Genomic DNA, 20,321 nt, shown 5'->3' on the forward strand with positions numbered 1-20,321 from the left:
CAATATTCTTCTAAGTGAAAAATACGCCTAGAAAAATACTTACGTCAATATATTTAAAAAAATGTAGACGATCAAGAAACCGCCGTTAGATGACGTACAGATGAGTCATACTTTCATGACGTCTGCTCGGTTTCTGTATTCAATGTACGAGGAATTCAGTACAAAACAAATAATAATTAGAAATGTCGTAATATTTGACTGCTATAGTTTTATAAGATCTATTTCAAACGCATTGCGTGCGTGTTGATAAGAAATACTGACTGACCCAGTTTCTCAACCAGAAGTACAACTGTCGGATCCCAGTGAGATCAAATATTTTCGACATATGTTTTGTTTGATTTCAATTCTGATTGTTCACATTGCATGTTGAATCTCTATTCATAGTATACGAACGTTCGTGATCTATACAGGTAGGCTCCGCAATGGTATTTTCTCGATGTTTCTACTGCAATACATCTAGCATAGAACTCGTGAGTTACATAACTCGAGAATTCACCACAGAGTATTTACGACAATTTCACTGCATCGTATCTTCTAACAATTGCCTGGGAACTTGTCTCCGATAACAACTAGAGTTGTTATTTGTTTTGTGAGCCTACGCATCTGCAGCTATTGTTTTGCTATAAATGTACACAGACGGTGGTAGCCATGTAACACGTTTCCACGTGGCATTCATGCCACTAACTTCGGTGGCAGTGAACGTGTTAATATCGAGTGATCCATTCTTCCTTTTTCCCTAATCCTATAAGAAATTTAGACTAAAAAACGACATATCTAGCAATAAGTAATATTCAATATTTAGAGAAACAATTAACACTATTTAATAAATACTTTTTAGCAACTACATTATATAATAGATGGAGACATAATTAATGGATAAAACTGTACTGGAACTACGAGAATTCGCAGAATGTAGAATATTAATTGCAGTTTTAATTGTTTATTTTTTCCGTTTCATCTTTCTATTTTGTACTATTATTTTTTTAGAATAGTTCATTGGAAGTAGATTTCTAATCTTGTGTGGTTTAGATAAAATATTTTTTTGTTACATTAGTTAGTACTTATATGTTAATAGTTTTAATTTGGCGAGGATAATAATAGATATTGTCCACAGAACAAATTAAACTGTGAAATTCTAGAAATTAATTTAAAATATTAAAACATTCTTGTATAAATTTAATAATATTTATATGCTTTTTTTATTCTCATATCATAAAATACATGTAAGTCGAATGGTTTCCATAGAATTTAATTTAGTTAACATTCTCTAGAACTCAATGCACTTAGGGACGACTGTATTCGCGTCGGTGATTCCAAATAGTAGTTTCTACAATTGTTTCAACAAATAGCTTTTCTTGGCTTCTATCTTACTAACTTCATTTATGTTTGTACGTAATCCAAGTAATTGTGGTAATAAAAACAAGAAACAAATGATAGTTATCTTAGGCTTAACTTAATTATCTTGATATTAAACAATCATTTCTTTTCGTTCACTTTCGGCATATCATTCATTTTATAGCGTTCTAAGTCTCTTATCACAATCAAATAAGCAAATGAAATTAATATTTTCTTCAATTATTAGTCTGCAGACACTGAGTCTATATTTTTAAAACATAGTTCAAATTTTCATGTACAAAAACATATATTTAAGAGGTAGGTTTGAATTGAAACAACTTCTTTTCTTCTTTACATAAACGTCATTCTTCATAGTCTGCCTTATTTACTTTTAAATAGAGTCAAAGTTCAATAAACAAAACTAATCCAATATAATTATGTTATAGTCAGTATATCCTCAAATTATTTCACGCAACGTGCAGTTGCACGTTATTTTCATACAATCAAAGTAGCGAGCCAAACTTGACATTCTATTATGTTTAACAAAGTAAAGTTGTAAGTCAACGTCTTCTTAAATGTGAGGCTGCCGTGACCGGATCTCTGCGGAGCAATTTGATATAAATATCTGTCGAGTTTGCTTACTTATTACTAGGTTGTCTAAATTTTAACAAAGAGTTTTCAACACGTTTTTCGAGCGCTGTGTAAATTGTGCTATCATGTCTTTTTTTAATAATTTTTTTTATCTGTTCATTTTGTTTAGCACTAATACTCGTCTCCGTGTTTTAATAGCAAAACACTTTCAGTAGATAATTTTTATTTTTAAATCACATTTTTAATTTCTTACATTATACCTTGACAATATTTTCTTTATTTTATTTCTTCTCGTCAAAGGTGAAGTCGGCAAAGGTGCCGAGTCAAGGAATTTTAATACCGCAATACCAGTATTACACATTAAGAGATCGGCCCACGTAGAATCTCCAGGACTCCTGATTAAATTCCCCTCGGGCAACGTGAGCATCAAATGATTTAACGAATTTAATTATGCTATTTTTAAATATAGGTCTTGGGAACATTAATGATTAAGAAGCGAGTATTTTTGTAGGACTTTTATTTGTAACCATTATGTTAAAAACAAAAAAGTTATCACATTAAACGTGGAACGTTACGTAGGTCGTAATAAATGTCGGATACTGGCAATTCCATCAAAAATATTTATTGGTCTCCTTTTGAAGTAAAAATGTTAGATAGTCAATTTTATTGCCACTATCAAATATATAAATTCGTTCACGAGTTATGGCTCGCTCAAGAGTTGTAGAACGATGTTACTTTTGTAAAATTAACGCGATCATTGTTTTCTATAAAAAATCATTGGTCAGCATCGTGCGTCATGCATAACGTTGGAAAAACGAAACCGAGTGCACGAATCCGGAACGTCTTGGCCGCTAGAATTGCGTATCTTGATTCGCTAAACGCTGTCCGATCTGTCAGTCTGTTCAGCCCGATTCAGTCCGTTGCCGGTCGCTATCGACGACGCACGTGTGTGCCATCATTTGTCGGATTTTTTGCCGCCTTAGCGAGAACCGAGGAGGTTTTAAAACTTTTTTCGAGGGTCGGGTGCAGTGTGTGCAATAATGAAAAAGTTTTGTGTTGACGTTCCGTGATTTTTGGAGTTTTTGAGTTTTGTTGTTTGTGTTGTTGGCAATCGAAGTCACGTCACGAGTGGATTTTCAAGTTAACCGGCGTTTTGTTTAACGGAGTGTTTGCAGGTTGGTTATTTATTATTTTGTGGCCTCGTTTTTTTACGTTAACTTAGTTTACTGATTATTAGTTTTAATGGTTTAGTTTTATCTAAAACCTGTTATCTATGAGTGCATGTCTTTATGTCACTGGATAGATTATGAAGTTATTTATAGATAACTTATCTATATCCGGATCAAAGAACTATATTATACTTAAGTTGTTCAGCTCGTAAAATTATTCAGGTATTAAAAAAAAGTATTTTCATTAAATACTGCGTTTATTCCCTACTACCAACAACAAATAGGACTTTTTTTTGCCGGAAACATCACAACTCGCATGGGTATTTTTCGATTTAAATCTTTACGAACAACGAACATGAAACATAAAATGAATTATGGACTTGGTGTTTCAAATTTAGACTTTCACAAGCACGACTTCAATCAACTTTACTGTTACAGTCTTCATCTGTAATAATAGAGTTGTGTTATTCTGTGGGTTAAACTTGTTTTTACTAAAAGGGTTTAATTTTAGTGCCTACGAATAAGATTATCTAGATTTTTATATTAAAATCTTTAATGTGTTTTCATCTTAATTAATTTCATCTTAATTAAAGTGGTAATATTATCTATCCGACGCGCAGAATTGAAAAAAGACTTAATAAGTAGCCTATGTGCTCTTCCAGACTATGTTGTATGATCATAAAGATCCGTTGACCCGTTCCTGAAATAACTTCAAACAAACATCCATCCATCCATCCATCTAAACATTCGCAATTACAATATTAGTATGATTGATTTTACAAGAGATTTTTTTACAAAACTACCCACCTTTAATAAACTATTTAATTTTTCCGACTTTTTTATTCATTACGTTAATAATAAAACTGCACAGTATCAAGACAAACAGCAAAAGGTTAATAACACGAAGCAAATAATAAAATAAACACAATTAAAATTGTTTCTATGTAATTTGTTGGAAACAAAATGGACACTACATAACTTTAGAACACTTCATTTTTAACAGACAACAAAATATATTTCTCGATACAAATAATAATTATTGATGTCATTAAAATATAATTTTACCATCAGTTAATTCATAAGTATAATTAACCAATATTTTAATTAAAACAGATGCCATAAGTCTATTAAACATTTGTAATTGCGTAATTATTATTATATATTTACTGTCAAGTTGTTATATATTTATTGAATGACATCTATATAAAGATCCTTTGTAGTCACAACATAATATTTTCACTATCGTACTATCAATATAAAGGTTACTCATGTCGAATGACTGACTCATTTATAGCTCATGAATGGATCAATATGTTTTGATATTCATAATAACAACATTTAGTCACGTAAAAAGCACAGATTATAAATAACATCTATAAACATTAAAAAAAATAATGAAAGGAGATTAACAAAGGAAATATATGACACGATAGCAGCTGTAGTTGAGGACGTCTTAGAGCCATCAAGAAAAGCGTTAAACCGATGTATGAATGTAGAAGTATGAGGTGTGTCAGGACCACGCTAAATGCGAGCTGTGGTCTCTGCCTACCCCTCTGCTTCACGGGCGTGACTTATTGAAAAATTATATGTTTCTATATTCGGTATTAATAACACACGTATTGGTCAAAAGGGACCATTACCGATATCATAAATGTATTTTAAACAACATTATTTGACACGAATGTGTAATATTTTAGGAGATAAATGTTTTCTACATTTTCAACGAAACATGTTTTTAACAAAATATGTGTTTAAAAATACATATTACTTAATAATATATTTCCTTTTCAACTTTTAATTTATGTATATTGAGTTTCAAAATATTTGTCTATTATTACTATTATTTATTATTATATACATAGTTGAAATTAATAAACTATTTCATGCAGATTATATCAGTACCTTCGACTTTTTCTTTTTTAGCATAGTTTCGTATACTTTCAAAATCGCATCTAGAATACATGATAGAAAGATATCGTTCGGAATATAAAATAATTCGCATAAATACAGTTCACGTAATATGGAACTAGTTGTATATCTCAACTTGCATGTGACGTAAAATCGTGTTACCTGACCAAGGAAGTATTATGTTACCGAGCTATATTATGTCATGCACATGTTGTTAATCCTTAACAATACAGTCGAACCTGGATAAGCAAGAAACCTTCATAAGCGAGGGTCATTATCCGATTCCAATGAACGACCACCGTGAGCGAGAAAAATCCGTCACTTGGACTCTCGCTTTTCCAGGTTTGACTGTATTTCGTAACTAACTTTTCTGCGGCGTGATATTGATAGTATTTCACAGTGGTTCCTAAAGTGATCTCTCAGGGGGTCTACCTGCTGGTCACAGGTGTGGCTGGAAATAAAATTGTAGGTTCACTTGTTGATAAAATATCTAGTAGCCAGGATTTACTAAACCCGTAAAGTTTTGAACGGGGTGTATGAGAACAAGTTTATCTATCTCTGATAACCGGTAATCGTAATATTATAGTACACTAGCAGTCGCCCGCGACTCCGTCCGCGCGCAGTTAAAAAAAACTAAATGGGGGGGGGGTCATGAAAAATAGATGTTGGCCGATTCTCAGACCTACTGAATATGCTCACAAAATTTCATGAGAATCGGTCAAGCCGTTTCGGAGGAATTCAAGTTCGAACCCCGTGACACGAGAATTTTATATAATAGATGTATTTTTTGTTATTTAAATAGTTTACGTTGAAAAATAATCTCGTTAGAGTACACTTGCTGAAACGAAAAATATGTAAAAATATTAAGATGTCAATCTCAGTGACAGAGTAGATATCGAAAAAGGATAGACATGTGTCTGCATAACTCCACAATAAAAAATGAAATGTGAAAAAAACATATAGTTTTATTAACAAGATCCTTCACAATAGCTATAGCTTTGTAGCTTGCCTAAACTAGGAGTATAATTCTAAACGAGTCTAAATTATTTGCACATTCGTCGTATAATTAATGATAACGTAATATTCCATCTTAGTTGTCCAGAGGAAGGATGCGTCTAAACTTCTTATCAATGATTGATGTTATTACTTTGAGCTAGTTACCGTTATCATCGGACTTCTCGTTACGTTTAATAAATTGATAAGGCGGAAGAGATCACAAACTAAGAATCGTCAAAATATGATGTCCACAAATGTAAACGCGAGATCTTAATTGAAAATAAATTCCAATGCGTTCTTTCGATTTTAAAACAAAGTATCTTTTGCCGATTTTAGCTGTAGAGTTCAACTGCCATGATTTGTAATAATAATAATGTTTTCCTAATACATATTGCGAAGCCGGAGCCTCGGTGGCTCAGGGGTTAAGCACTTGACTTGCAATCTGCAGGTCCTGAGTTCGGATCCCACCATGTACCAATGTGTTTTTTGATTTACATATGTACATTTATCCGACGTTCTAACGGTGAAGGAAAACATCGTGATGCAACCTGCACATATCTGAGAAGAAATTCAAAGATATGTGTGAAGTCAACAACCCGCTTTGGGCCAGCGTGGTTGACTATAGCCTAGTCACCCCTAAGTTAGGGTAGGTTCCGAGCCCCTCAGTGGGGACATGTAGTGAGCTGATGATGATGAATAGATATTGCCATCACTTTTTTCCCATTTGTTAAAAAAGAGACACGGTATTTTACAAGTGTCGCGCGAGAAAATTCTACGATAAATCTTTTCCAATAAAGTATATATCCATTATATAAGCAATATAACTTTAGTCATTCATTGCATTGCATGCATTCAAATACAGACTATTAAATTGTAGAGAGTTTCATTCTAAAACTATTATCTAACACATAATTGATTTAAACATGGCGTGAAGTCAACGGAGCGAAGACTTTAGAGGAATAACGTACGAATAACTAGTATTACTTGTTAATTCGTTCTCAAGTCAGCTCGGCTATAACTTAGATGAGAGATAACTAAGTTGGTCCACTAACTACAAATAACAACAAGGAAATAAACAACATTTACACGATTACGTTAACATTGTTATCATTACTTATATCTCGAAATAGCGTTTTGTTATTTTTCGTGTAGTACTTTTGCTATCTATTTTTAATGAGTCATTTGTTTTAGAGAAGATGTTTTCCATCATTTTTTCCATTATTTTTATTATTAAATAATGAAACCTTTTTAACTTCTGTTTAAGAGCCTGATAATTCGTAATTCAAATTCTTTTGTAACCCATACGTCACTGTAAGACTAAGCAGAGGTTTTCTTTCAGTAGGTAATCATATCAAGAATTTATGTAAAATGTTAATAAATCAAGAAAAAGATAATTTTTTATTTGTTATCTTTTTCTAAGTTAAGGTCAACGTTAGCTATTTAATATATCTATGGTAGGTACACTCCCATTTGTCATTTCATTACTTCGCATCATTAATCTAACTTAGGGCTACATACTGTGTGCGACCCCTTATTATTTCTGCTAAAATACTAAAGAAAAATTACATTATTCTAAGTAGAATGGACATCTATTACTGTGCTTATATCGTTTGGTCGTTTTCGAAACTTTAAACTGAATCTCTTCTGAGTGATGGGATATATGACGTCTCACGTATCTAATTACAGGCGATATATGAATTATTTTTATGGTACAAGTTTCATTTATAATTTTATGCTTTGTTTATTAATAGATCTAAATTCATTGCAATATTTAATAAACATATTGGGTAGTAGAAGAAATAACTGTATGCACAGATAAAAAAAAAGAAAAAAAAAGACAGAAAGATTTATAATTTAAATGTTCAGAACGTTAGTAAGATGAAGAACAAAATAATCGTATTAATCATAGTAATAATGAACCAAAACTAATGCAATAAAATAAATTAAAGAATTCACGTAAATGTTTCATTCATTTAATCATAATTTGTTACAGAGGGTTCTTGAAAAAACAACATTTGCGAGGATCCCAGTCGAGATATACGCAAACAGGATTACTTTCGATGAGCACTTTAAAGTCCTTAGGGAATTTTGGATTTTCGTGTTAGATGCAATACAATTGTAGACAATTATGTAGACTAAATCCATGACTTTTTAAGATGCTATTTAGGTGGATTTTTTTTTGTTAGATAAAAAATTTGGACTGATAAAGTTTTATTAATTAATTCTATACGTATTTGCTATAAATATTGATGTCTGGTGTTTTTTGTTGTATTATCAATGGTTTATAAATATTTTATGTGGAAATTAAAGATAATATGTATGTTAAAAAATAAATAAATTAACAAGCATATTTTAGATAAAGAATAATTTTCTGCCGTTATCGTTATATTTTATTGAAATAGTACATATCCAATTTAACAAAAGAATATTATAATAGTTTTGAATAATGTATAAGAAATGTTTACAGCATACAGCTATTATTATGATTATTACATTGAAATAGCTACATTAGTAGGCGTAAAAACACCTATGCTATTATAATAGTAAGTTTTACAGTAAGACTAGATTTTGTCAGTCGTTTTGAAACAAGAGAGCGTCGATGGCTCAGGGTTTAAGCACTTGACTTGTAATCTGCAGGTCCTGGGTTCGAATCCCGCCATGTACCATTGTGATTTTCGATTTACATATGTACATTTATCCGACGTTCTTACGGTAAGGGAAAACATGTTGATGCAACCTGCACATATCTGAAGAAATTCAATGATATGTGTGAAGTCAACCAACCCTCACTTGGCCAGCGTGGTTGACTATGGCCTAGTCACCCCTTAATCGGGTAGGTTCCGAGCCTGATGATGATTTGAAACAAAAGAATAAAGGTTCCATAAAAAAAACAAAAGATGTATTATTATTATTCACTTTCAATATATCTATTGGTACGTAGATTTTATCTTTTTCCGCAAATATGATTCCATGGCTAACGTTTCTTTCTATTCTTACAACTCAATTGAACGCTTTCAATCTCGAAATATTTCGAGTACCCCGGCTTGAAAAAGGTTTTAGTTGAAGGCTCGAGATCTCACTCGGGATATATTTGACATCCAAATCACGTTCCAACAATTACTTACGTAGCTCGTACATCTGTGTAAAGATCAATGACGTCGGATTAGTTCCACTATGTAATACAAGTGCTGACGTTTAATTGAATTTAAATTTTAATTTACTTGATAATAAAATTTAATTTACGTTGAAAAGAGTCGATTGCATTTGGTTCACCTCAAACTAAGTACTTTAAATGCTTAAAATATTCAAGTAATTGTCTTTATCGTCCTAATTAGTTGCTGTTAAATTGTCTAATTAAGGTTCTAAAAGTAATTTAAAGTACTTTAAGTATAATTTTCTTTAATTTCTTTGTGTTTGTAATGATTTTATGGATAATTCGGTAGTTTTACCACTTTTAATGCCTATTATGAATGTCGAGGTTAATCGTAACAAAGATGGTTGCTTGGACATGTGATACTGTAATATTAATTTTATTGATTTGGTATGTTAGTATTTAGCATAAGGAATAATATGGAACATTCTAGAATTGCGAAGTAATGTTTGCTATATTATAAAATAGGGGAACTCTTTTGTACGGAAAAACCGCTATATCAAGCCCGGAAGGCTATGAAGAAGAGGTTTTACGGTATAATAAAAAACAAAATGTTGCTTTTTGGCCTGACTCCGAATAATCTACAATGTAGGACCATTATTGTTGATTGTAAGGTCAGATTGAAAAGGTTCATTTAACTGGCAATGTCTGTTCCCGCTCGAATAAATTTGAAGGTCACGTCTATTTTCTTCTTCTATTCTGGGTGATTTAGTTCCCCGAAGGAATAGATTTTTTAGTAAATGCTTTGAGATAAAAAACAAGATTGACTTTTTATGTCTCATTTGTTTATTTGTTAACAACAAAATTCTTTAAATTGTGTAAACTTTCGTGACACATAATAAATTACGAGTATTTTAGAACGACTTAACTCACGTGCGATCGTCCGATGACGGCACCGACTAGTTTCGGACCCGTTGGGGGTCCATCTTCAGGGCTAGTGTTAATTTTGAACGCGTCTCTCACTCCTACTAGTCGGTGCCGCGTCACCGGACAATCACACGTGAGTTAAGCAGTTCTTAAATAATTTAGTAAAATCCTGATACAAATTAAAAAGACAAGTCTTTGGTTTAATTTGAATTTTAATTAGGCATATATTAGAGTACCTAATAAAAGCATTTAATTAAAATACAACTACGATCTCATTTTGTAATTGTGTTCAGAGCAAATGTCACAACAAAGAACGATGACATAATTGCGAAAGTGCATCAAAGCTCCCTCTTGTATCACGTGTACAAAGAAAAAGAGACGGGTTCGTTATAATTTAAACTGATCATATGTCTATTTAGAGTAAAGTACAAGAGTACAGTCTTTTATCCTATAACTTTAATTCTTATTTAATTTGTTTCCATTACGGTAGGTTTTAGAGCTTTTTTTTGTTTTGTTTAGTTTAATCTAGGACTTGTGAAGTCTAAAGTCTTGTATGCGGTTTCTTTTGTGGAGTAAATCGCGTATTATTTTTGTCCCTACAATATAATGTATACTTCTGACAGTTCACTAGAAACGGAGAAAAATGAGGAGCATTGTGCTCAAAAGCTATTTCGTGTCTCTATTTCTTGCCAAATTTCTCCGCCGCTAATGCCAATGCTTTGTTAGGTCAAAGTAATTTCTCGCAAACAATTCGCCGAACAAAATCTGCCGTTAATGTTTAATCAGTGATACTCATTGTGCTCGGGATTAAAGCCGTCTCGTTCTCTCAACTTCTAAATATTCTAAGAGATAATTAAAACCGCCGCCTATTATTGGCGTCGATGAACACTTTGGTGTTCCCGCCGCTCGTTTGGCCCCTTCTCTTATAAAAAAGACATGTATTTCATTCATCGATTCGGGTACGCCATTAAAATTTATTTTAACATTTTTTTTAAAACATACCACCGTTATTAGAAACGATAACTTCCCACTCAGGGTCATCCTATCGATATGGTGAGAGATCAAGTTTTGAAGGGTTATTATCCTTTTTGCTTGTTGTACGAAGTAAATCTTAAAAATCTAAATTCTAGTAATAAAAACCCTTCTAAACTTTTACCACAATTTCATGTGTTAAATCTATATATATATATAAAAGAAAGTCGTGTTAGTTACACTATATAAATAGTGTAACTAACACGACTCAAGATCGGCTGAATCGATTTAACTGAAAATTGGTGGGCAGGTAGCTTAGAACCAGGAAACGGACATAGGATAGGATTTTTACCCCGTTTTCTATTTTTTATTCCGCGCGGACGGAATCGCGGGTAAAAGCTAGTTCATTATAAATATGTATGTATTTACAAGTATACTAGAAAATATGGGATCTACTATTTATATAGTAAGTGTAAATAATACCTATAGCTTCAGGTACAAAGTACTTAATAAAATATTTAAAAATGTGGGAAGCGGATCCACGTTCAATTTTCTTTATTCCTGACCGGTAAATAAAAGTGTTGACCTTTTATCCATTAAAGTCGATCCCCTAAAAATCCCGGTAAAATACTGATCGGGACGAGGTTCGGTAATAAATGATTAATTCAGAAAATAAAGAAGTTGAACAAATTTAATAATAAATTTTCACTTAAGAATTTTTTGTTAAAGTTTGGTTTTGTCTTTAGTTGCGTTTTTTGCCCTTGAAGTTCACACACAAGAGTAAGAAAATACACGTGGATTACTTACATCTTATTCAAATAATATTTCGTCGTTGTTGCTGACGATATTTTGAATACTATTATAAGCTATAGGATATTTCGGGTGTTTCCTGTACGGCTGTTCGGCCGTTTTTTATTGAGGGGGAAATTAATAAAAAAACTGCCTTTTCGGGGCAAAGACAGGGTTATATGAGATGTCTACTCACTAAAACACCTTCGTGGCCGTCCTCAAGTGCGAATACGAGAAATCTCCAATTGATCGCACCGGGACCCCGGGCCGTTCGATCTACCTATCGGAAATTCCCATTGGACAGATTGATAGGTGTGGCCGATCAACGGGAAACATTTTGACCATCTAAATAAGTGATTCCCCAGGCGATGTACCTGGACTAATTTGAGTGCACAAATCGAAGAAGAAATTTAGCAATAAGAAGTTCACCGAAACCAGTTTAATTTGGTGTACGAAAAAATTGTGGAATGTAAGTGTAAGTGTATTCAGTGTTGTAATGAAGTGTATTTTAGTAAAGCACTTAATTCAATATATCGTTCAATAAAGCCAAAGGCGAAACTTATAGCACCATCTAAAGTGTCAATTTATTAAAATAATGTCCAAACCTTTTGAAGCATACTCCCTCTCTCGTGTACAAAAAGCAACTTAGTGTTATTTATGGGATCGGCCACAACGCTCCTATCTTGCTCATATAACTTCTCACATAATGAAAGGGTTAGACGCATAATCCTACCGTATGCGTAAATTTCACTAACACCGTGACAGTTTTACGTTGGGGGTTCCATTTTTAAAACATTAATAAAAACTGACAAATATATGGTTATCCCACTCATTCTATTGGTATAAACAAAGACAACAATATATGTTTGTGTAATTTTATATTTCTGATAGTATACTACTTATGCATCGTACATTATCGTTGGAAAATAACAAAACAAAAAAGAAGTTGTACATCTATTTGACATTAGTGGTTGCCCGCAACTTCGTCAGCGCTGAGCGATCAGCTACCTTTCTGTCATGGTCCCGTCAAAATCGATCAAGCCGTTTCGAAGATTACCCGAAAGAAATACCGATTTCGGACACACATATATAACTAATATATCGATATTTTTTAATAAATGTAGATTTTGCAGTTAAGCTGAAACGTGTGAATTTTTTTATTTAACTCCAACATTCTGTGTTGTCTCAAAAAAAAATAATACAATAGACCCGTTCCTAAAGAGAAGCACGTAATCGCGGCGAGAGCGGTCCAGAAAGAGGTTTTATGATACAATAAAAAGGAAATGTTACGGTTTGTTCTCGCCCTGGCTACCTGATTTAGTTACATTGTTGACTTCGGGGCGGACTAAATAATTTACAAAACTTCATCGGTTCCTGCTTCACTAAATTTCAAACGTTCGGAACAAAGTTTAAAATGTTCTATTTAATTTTTTCAATTAAATTTTGAAATAAGTTGTAAGAAATATTGGTTAAATATAACATAGGGAATAACCGTCATGGTACTGCCGTAACAACACACTTAAGTGTGTATTTTTCATATTAGAGGGAGATAACGGTACATTTAACTTGTCACCATGAATTTTTCGCAAACTTGTAAACGACATATATTTTTGGTATTTATTTTCCTAGTAGCACAAATACACTACATTTCCATGTTCTCTTATTCATTATGTTGCCACCACAATAAATACCCCAATACGACACTAACGGTACACAAGTTTCATTGTTTGTCCGGCGTCACTTGCTATGAAATTACTATGGATGTTATTTTTAATAATATAATTTTAAAATCATACGAATAATTATAATTTCCAATTTATTTGAATCAGTAAAGCTGTTCACCATCATGTAAAATCTCATTGTTGTTGAACTTAAGAACAATAGTGTCCTTGTCTGTGGAGAAATTTCCAGACCAGTCTTGTGACATCGTCTTTACCCACTTTATAAGATGGAATATTTTTAATTAAAAAACAGTAAAGAAATGGGGATGCTATTTGATCGATTTATATAACATTATATATATTATTTTATTTAATTTAGTGGCATCACATATCAAATGTTCAAATAAAGTTCTTGTAACATAAATAAGTTTTCATCACAGTCTTTTTCAGATAATACAATCACACCATGTTTTTAACCTATGAAAAATAGTAGAATAAGTAATTTTTTCTTAATTACATTTCAAGACAGCCAGTCAACTTTTCAAAATCCATTGTTTCATACCGATTCGTAGAAACAATGAAGTTTCAAAGTTCAGAAACCATATCCGAGTGGCATGTAAAAATAATCGCATACTTTATGCATAATAAACTTTAGCCTAACGTCGTTGTTATGACTATTACCAAGATTGTGTTCAAACACAAGGTTCAAAAACAACCTCAAGAAATAAAGTATAGTTGGACCAATTTAATAGGTCACATTTGATATTAGTTTTAGCTTTTTATTAAAGTGAAGGTTCGATACATTCACTTTAAGGATTTCAAACATATGCGAAACGAATTCAGTTACTATGAAAAATTAATGTTTTTAGTTTGATTTTTTGTAACAACCTTAGTATTTAAATAAAAAAAGGTTAACTGATACTGACGCAACATTGTAACGATATTCGATGGCAATCATTTTAATAAATATGTAATCAATTCTGCAGTTCCAATTCCAAAAAAATAAATAATATTTTATGTCCGCCGTTACAAGGTTAAGGATGTTGGATTTTGATAAAGTGCCAAATGTTTGAATTTGGTTGAAGTATAAAGAGAAAGAGAATGTAGCATTGGTGGCTCAGGGATTAAGCACTTGACTTGCAATCTGCAGGTCCTGGGTTCGAATCCCGCTATGTACCAATGTGTTTTTCGATTTACATGTGTACATTTATCCGATGTTCTTACGGTGAAGGAAAACATCGTAATGCAACCTTCACATATCTGAGAAGAAATTCAAGGATATGTGTGAAGTCAACCAACCAGCACTGGGCCAGCGTGGTTGACTAACGCCTAGTCACCCCTAACTTAGGGTAGGCTCCAAAACCCTCAGTGAGGACTTATAGTGAAATGATTACCATAAAAAGAATAGTTGAAACGTGATCTTATTTTTTAAAATTCTTATTAGTGGTATTTATGACTAATATGCCAGACATGAGTTGTAACCAGAAAATGTCATTTAATCTTAAAAACAAGGAAAAACATAATTGATTATACGAAAAATATTATTTTATTGATATTTCCTTTAACGAGAAATGTTTTTAATCATAGTTAAACTTAAAATGACAACAACGAATGCGTTATCTCTTAAACTTTGCTCTTCAAATTGATTTATCAACATTAACGTCAGAAACGATCAGAAATTACAAGGCCGTAATGAGATTGCGTTAACGAAGGAAGTACTTAAGTAATGAGATTACTTTCAAATAACATAAATATCTACAGTAAGGCTTATCTATTTTTAACAGTGATCTTTCTTTCGAAGAACAAAAACTTTCCATTATTCAACAATCTCAAAAAACGAAGTAGCGGTATGTATATAATTTGACATTTGCATGTATCCAAGATTTTATTTTGTTTGTTATAGGTCATATTATATTCATCATAAAAATAAATTGGTCACTGTTTAAGAAAACACGTGTTTTAACTCTTTACCGTAGCAGATATTATGGGGTTCCATTTGGTTTTATTTCTCCACAGCTCTCAGTATAGTATAGATACTTTATTGTTTTTTTTATATTACAAGGTGGCAAACGAGCAAGCGGCCACATGAATTCGCCGAAATGGCGAAGCGACCGCTACCCATAGAAATTCGCAATTGCGGATGCGTTGCCTACCCTCAATCGACGAAGGAGGAAACGCACAAAAAGAGAATATTTAACCTTCCAATGCATCTCCTCCTCTATTAAATCCACCTCCCCTTCCCATCCTTTACTTATAAGAAAGGGGTGGGAAGGGAAAGAGGACTAAAATTATTGTATAATTATTATTGGTCCAGATCGCATTTTACAAGCTACATAAAGCAACATAATGTTTCAACAGCCATTACTTGTCAAATATACGCGCCGGGCGGACAGTCACGGTATAAATGAGTTGACGTGTGTACAAGTTAAAGTTTATTTAAATATCTGCTTAATATTTTTACGGTAGGGTCATATATAGTTTAGATATTAAAAATATTAATCGCAAGACTATTATGATGAAAAGTGAAGTTAACATAGCTCTTTGTATTAAAGTTATAAATAATAGCTCTTAGAAACTTCCCAACAACTTCATCGCGCTTTACAACTCTAAGATGTGTATAAGAGCTGTTGTAAATGCAATGGAAATAGTATGGAGAACAAATTACAAATGAAGTGCTATATCGACCACAATTTCACATCTATTTCTTGTCCGATACTCCATTTCCTGCTTCTATTTGATTGCTTTATAACGCCCGGGTTATTTACGTTGTCTTAAACAATCCATTTCTACGGAACTATCGATGGCGGATGTAACTATTGACCTGCCTAATTAAAACGATATATGAAACAAGGGTTATCCTTTCCTGTTTATTTTCTTTCTTTTATATGGCTACTTCTATCATCAGTAATGCCTGAAAGACCATTATCCAACCAACCATTAACCTAGTCAAGGCTACTGTAATATTGCTACTAACAACCTTGACCAAATTTTCTATCTTCTTGTGGGAGGTCTACCTTCTGCATTTGTATATTATCGCTGTTCTCTCGATTATGGATAAAATAATATCTAAGTTCAATGGTTAGAAATACTATAAAAATATGTTTTTCTTGATTTTTCCTGAGACTGTTCCGCGGGAAACTAATAAAAATATCAGCATAATAGTAGCCTATATGTTATCCCAGACAATTTTATACATCAATATATATTTCATTTAGATCCATGAAGCCGTTCTGGAGATATCTTATAACAAAAATTCATCCATCCAAACATTTGCATTTTACAATATTACTAAGGTTTACCAAAAAATGTACATTTCGTTTCAAAAATGTCTAAACATAAAACCAAAATAGATAGAACAGATTAAAAATTAATTTATAACTTTACTAAACGGTTCCCGGGAGACCACTTTTTAAATTATTTGTTCCAGAAATATTTTTATTAAAGTAAAGTTCATTATCAGATATTTACGCTGTAAATTTTCTTTGTTGGAATATTATTCTTTATTACTAGGCGATGACTAGACAGACAGTAGGAAATCTTGTCTATTGAGGTCGTCACGCAACATCCGTTATTTATGAGGTCAGCTTCAACTGATAGTATATCCTTTTAGAAGAGAAAACTAACATTTTGTGAGGAAAACGTTGCCACAAGTTTGAAATCCCTGAGTGTTTGACATGCCTAATGTGTTACGTTAAGTGTATGCTACAAAATGTTAAGCAAAAGATTTTTCATTACTGTTTAAGTGATATTTTTCTGTTATAGTAGCTTTTGCCTGCGACTTAGTCTGTGTGAAATTAAAAAAAAAACTCAAATAGCAGCCTATGCGTTCTATCAGACAATGCTCTACATCTATGCCAAATTTCATCAAGATCCGTTGAGCCGTTCTAAAGATCCTTTCTAATAAACATCCATTCCATCTAAAGTTTCGCATTTATAATATTAGTAAGATAGTATTATGTATAGAAATATGGCTTACATCTAATAAAGTAACAGTGAAATAAGCAATTTAAATAAGAATAATAGGCAAACGAGAACTTTATCAGGTGTCTTTAGTATAGTTTTTACTAAGTTTTTTTATTCCACAACCCTAATATGAAAACGTATTTAAATGTTTATGCTGTTTTCTGAACTATTTGTAGTTGAATTTATACATTTTAAAAGTACTGATTTAATTTTAAACTTTAGGTTAGGTGCTAGAATGTCTTGTGTATGTTTTCTTTTACTACTATTTAAGTAAGCGTTAGTTAGGTCTAATTAATTTTAAACAAACTGATGTAACAATATCTTACTTTGTTTTTTATAGGCAGTCTAATTCGTCAGTGGACTGCTAGTAATGTAATATATGTATGCTAGTAATGTAAAGTATATAAATAGTATAACATGCCTCTTGTACCTTTATTAGAAAACCATGGTGTATAATAAAATGTTTATGAAAGGCAAGTTTCAAGAACTTCTATAATTTAGTTAATTTTGCACAATCCAGTTTTAAGTACAGGTAACAGGTGGCCAAAACTTCAGAGTATTACGGAATGCATTGGGTAGAATATAATCCGGAAGGGACCCGTCGAACGTCTTTTAGCTTCGAACATTAACCTAAAATAGGAATTTACCCTTTCTTACTGTGTGTTTCTGAAACCGAAATCCCCGTTCAAAATATTGTTTTCTATGTTTCTAAATATAGTAATAGGAATGACGACATGCTTTGTAAAGACATTTTGTCCTCAGAAACCAACGGTTAGTCCTTCGCATTGTTAATTCATTTATAATTCACAGTATACAAAGTTGTAACAATTTGCCTGCATTTGTGTTCCCGTCTAATATCAAGGTTTTCGATAATGAGTAGGTTGTTACCTTCGAATCCGCCGTTATTATACAATCAAGCAAATTATAACATAGTTTACAAAAAAGGTAATTGACATTTACTATTAATTATGCGTAGAAAATAATATAATACGCATTAATGAAAAAAACATTGAGTTTTTTGTACTTTCAATACTAGTGGATTCCAACAACCAACTAATAAGACAGAAGTGGAAGCAATCCCGCGTTTCGTCTCATGAGTCTGCGTGTCGAAGGCCTTAATTTAATCCCCTTTCTCTTCCCATCCTTTTCAAATAAGGAAAGCATGGGAAGGATAAATAAATTTGACGGAGGAGAGGACACATAAGAGAAGGATATATCCTTTTTCTGGTACCCCTCGTCCGTCGATAAAAGGAAGTCAACGCATCTGCACTTACAGAAGTCTACGGGTTGCTTCACTATTTCAGCGAATTCAGGTGGCCGCTAGCTAGTGTGCCATCTTATGATATTAAAAAAATGTTTATATCAAAGGCTAGTTTCTTACTCAAACTTAGCTATTGTATGAAGCTGTAAAAACATTCCGGTTGTTGAATAAGGAAGCGAAAAGTTTAATCTAGGTCGTTTTACAAGAACCGAGGGCGCTGGTGTATCTATTCATGCGTAAAGGTGTATTATATCGCTGGAGTCGGTTACACAGTACACACTTATTGTGTAACCTTTTGTGAGGTTCTTGACTGTATAATATAACAAGTAGCACCTGATATTACTTTCCGATACATGCTCTTGTACTTTCGAGTGCGTGAAAATGTATAAAAATTTAATACGTCGTACAGTGATGTTTATTTATACAGGTGTTGTGTTTAATAAAAGATTGTAGGTGTGTTTATAGTGTTTTGTTTACATATGGTATAAGACAATTTCGTTTAAAATAGGAAAGTTAAGTTTTATTATTTTTAAATTTGACCTCAACTATGATCTGAACTTTATTAAAAATTAAAAAAATGTGTGTATATAATTTTTTAAATGGAACGAAACTGAACACTTAATCGTAGAAATAACAGAATAATCTATGAATTCTTTATCTCACTAATATTATAAATGCGTAAGTTTAGATGGATGGATGGATGTTTGTTTGAAGGTATCTCCAGAACGGCCCTATAGATCTTGCTGAAATTTGGCATAGATGTAGAACATAGTCTGTAATTCCCAGTAATTTATAACTAGAATCTGTAAATAAGTTTTTTTTAATTCCCCGCGGACGGAGTCGCGGGCGACAGTTAGTATTATATATTTGTGTGAGTTATTTTTTTTTTACTATAGTAACAAACTAGCTCCTTTCACCCAGTAAAGTTTGCACTTTCATTTTGCAAATTTCTAGCACACTTATCAGTCTATGCACCACCGTGCCGATGTCAAGAAGTTACGCGATTTGTTTCTTTAATTTAAGCCTTTACTTAACCATTTTTACCATATGTAATGGCAAAACCAGCGTTATTTTTTGTTACCAATGAAATAATATTTTTTAAATTAAAAACAAACTTTTGAAGATTTATTTTGTAATCGATTTAAGAATATTACATCTTAGGAGAGAAATTAAAATTTAAAACTAAAAGTATATAAACATTATATACTTTTACAAATCTAGATAATATAATCACAATATAACTGTCAAAGGTAAACAAATTTTGCGGCATCCTGCAAAACAAATGACTGCCCGAAGCGGTACCTCAAACTTTGTCTGGTCCTAAACAAAGATAGCAACTTTCAAGCCGTCAAACTTTCGTAATTGCAGTACGGTTGTTACACTTCGAGTCCTCGGAATGCTATAATTATTACGTACATGTGACTTATTAATTTAATCTGTCTGTTAAAATGTATTTTACAAGCTTTTATTTAGTTTCTCCAATCCCGATGTTTGACATCAAATCTTGCAAATTAAATTTGATCCACTTCCCAGTTATTGATTGAGCTGAAGCTTTTCATACATGTGTGAATCGCGTGACAATGCAATAAAATGATGACGGAGTGTAGATCTGATGATGGAGATGGTAGGTGGCTATAGGAACTTCGCAATGAAACGAC

General features: G+C 32.4%; 1 protein-coding gene across 1 annotated transcript in view; it reads left to right on the forward strand.

Moving 5' to 3' along the window:
• The first annotated feature begins 2,856 nt into the window (after window positions 1-2,856).
• LOC106718792 (angiotensin-converting enzyme) overlaps window positions 2,857-20,321 on the forward strand; it is a 34,671-nt gene continuing 17,206 nt past the window's right edge. Inside the window, exon 1 of the mRNA XM_014512980.2 lies at window positions 2,857-3,101. The gene's annotated coding sequence lies outside the window, so the exon portion shown is untranslated. The remainder of the gene's footprint in view (window positions 3,102-20,321) is intronic.

This window comes from Papilio machaon, chromosome 9, assembly GCF_912999745.1.
Source record: "Papilio machaon chromosome 9, ilPapMach1.1, whole genome shotgun sequence".
NCBI lineage: Eukaryota > Metazoa > Arthropoda > Insecta > Lepidoptera > Papilionidae > Papilio > Papilio machaon.